This window comes from Carassius carassius, chromosome 7 (assembly GCF_963082965.1).
Source record: "Carassius carassius chromosome 7, fCarCar2.1, whole genome shotgun sequence".
Taxonomy (NCBI): domain Eukaryota; kingdom Metazoa; phylum Chordata; class Actinopteri; order Cypriniformes; family Cyprinidae; genus Carassius; species Carassius carassius.
The window spans coordinates 32,074,604-32,076,862 of record NC_081761.1 but is presented as its reverse complement, the minus strand read 5'-3'; positions in this window follow the sequence as shown (position 1 = coordinate 32,076,862).

The window sequence follows — 2,259 nt, the reverse complement described above, 5'->3', positions numbered from 1 at the left end:
TGAGTTGGTCCACAATAAGTACTCGCAAATGTGTCATTTTTTTTAACGGCTACAGAAAATGAATCAAAATGGACAGACGTCAATTGAGTGGTTTTGCAAAAAGAAAGTTAAAGAAAGACAAGGACGCTAGACGTTTAGCTACAATTCAAAATGTTCCAGGGATCGAAAGTTTTTTTTAAACGAGTGAAGAATGAGCTCAGGTCAACAATGACACAGAAGCAATTGACTGCACTCTCCCTGCTTACCATTGATGCACCGGTTGACCGGCCATAAATCGGAACCGGCCATTTTTTGCTTAAAATACGCGATCGGCAATCGGCCGGTTTTTGGTCTTTTTTCAGCCGATTTTTCCGGAAGTGCGCTCGCGTGCACAGACTACATTGTAATCATTTGCTATGTCAATTGTGTGCAAGTATTTCGAAATCTGTGCGCAGGACACGGGCAGCTGTAGAGCACTGGAAGTGCAGAGCTACACGTCTGAGGCATAGATAGCAGGAAGCGAACAGCCATTGGTGTACTGACGCACAAGCCTTTCCTGCTCACTGAAGCTGCGCGAGCGTACTGTATATGTCCGCGCCCGGCACCAGTAGAGACAGTGAAGGGATGTTCAGATCAACTTCTCGCATGTTGGATGAGAAACCAAACGGACTAAACCATTACAAAACTGAAATGTGTTTTTTTTTTTGTGAAGTAGAACTTGCATACACGTTTGAAAAGCCATAAGTAAACGTCAGTTCTGTATAAGATGATTATTTTTATTTTACCTTAAAATTACATTGACTTAATTTGATTTAAAAATCACCTGCTCTAGCACACTGAAAAAGGTGTTTCATCCATCCAATTAAACCATTTTAGGCTAATGATTCACATCTATATTTTTTAATTTGAGACAATAGTTATTTTTATTTCATTGGCTCAAGTAAAAAAATATAGATGTGAATCATTACCCTATTTTTTTTTTATATAATTGGACGAATGAAACACTGCATGAAGCATTTTTGTTTTATTCGCACCAACATTATTTGCTCTTAACATTTTGGAATAATTTATTTATATAGCATACTTTTTTATTCTCACTGGTTAAGCTTTTTTTGACCACGAGACACTGTTTCAGACGGACCCTGTAAAATGTTGCACTTCTAAGCAGTGACTGCAAGGCGTGGTGAGGGTTTCAGCAGTGCTCTGGTGTTAAGTTATAACGCCTGTTTCACACATACTCCGTCTGCTGTGCGTATTAAAAGATTCCAGCTGCACGAGGTTGCGGTCCATCGGTGCGTTCAAGGAACTGCGTCATCTGCAGCAGTGCAGCGATTGTTAACGTACTGAGTCTATTTTTGCTGTGCTGCAGGCACTGAATTAAAGTGAAAGCTCATTGATTGCGGGAAAAATGAACATGGATTGACATGGAAACGCAGTCACATGGGTTTTTGGATAGGTTTAAAACAAGAAAAAGAGCACTTTTAGATAAACAAGGAAAACAATATATATGTACACTTTTATGGAAGCAGAAAAACAAAGTTCATTAAGACCCATGGGATTGCTTGTGATAAAGATTTAAATGCAAAATGCACGAGACTGTTTCTGTCTGTGGTGTTTTATTTTTAAATGTTAACAAGAAAAGTAGGCTAATTATTGTGTTTAAATGTTTTGCCGCTTGCTTGAGCAGCTTATTATACAAACCTAAAAGTAAAATGCATGAATAATGCATTGTTTATATTTATTGAGTTTAAACTAATGTCTATATGAAAGATTGTTACTGGTCTGTGATAAAAGACTTACAATGTTGAAAAAAATTTTTTTTTTTTTTTTACATGATATGAAATCAAAACAATGAACAAATGTTGTGTTTGTGGACTAAACAGACATGGATCAGTAGTGAACTGCAAACACGTCCTGTGTGAAAGCACAAAGCACTACCAGGACTGCATATGCACTGCAGGCAGATTATGCATATATAATATACATTTTATGCAAGTGCTGTCGGGCTAAAATTGTCACTAGCAATTTGCTCCAGCACCTTAGCCGCAAGCACTTCTTGGAATATCAACCAGCAGAAAATGCATTGTACACCTGATTATGCATGAAAAAAAAAAAAACGTCATAAACCGGAAAACCGGTATAATTTTGAAAAAAAAAACGGTTTATAAATTTTTGGTCAGACCGCCCAGCACTACCTGGAATTTTGCTAAAATAACCACTATTTGGAGTATAAGATATATTTTTGTAGTTGATATGGACAACGTTGATGAAAGTGACATA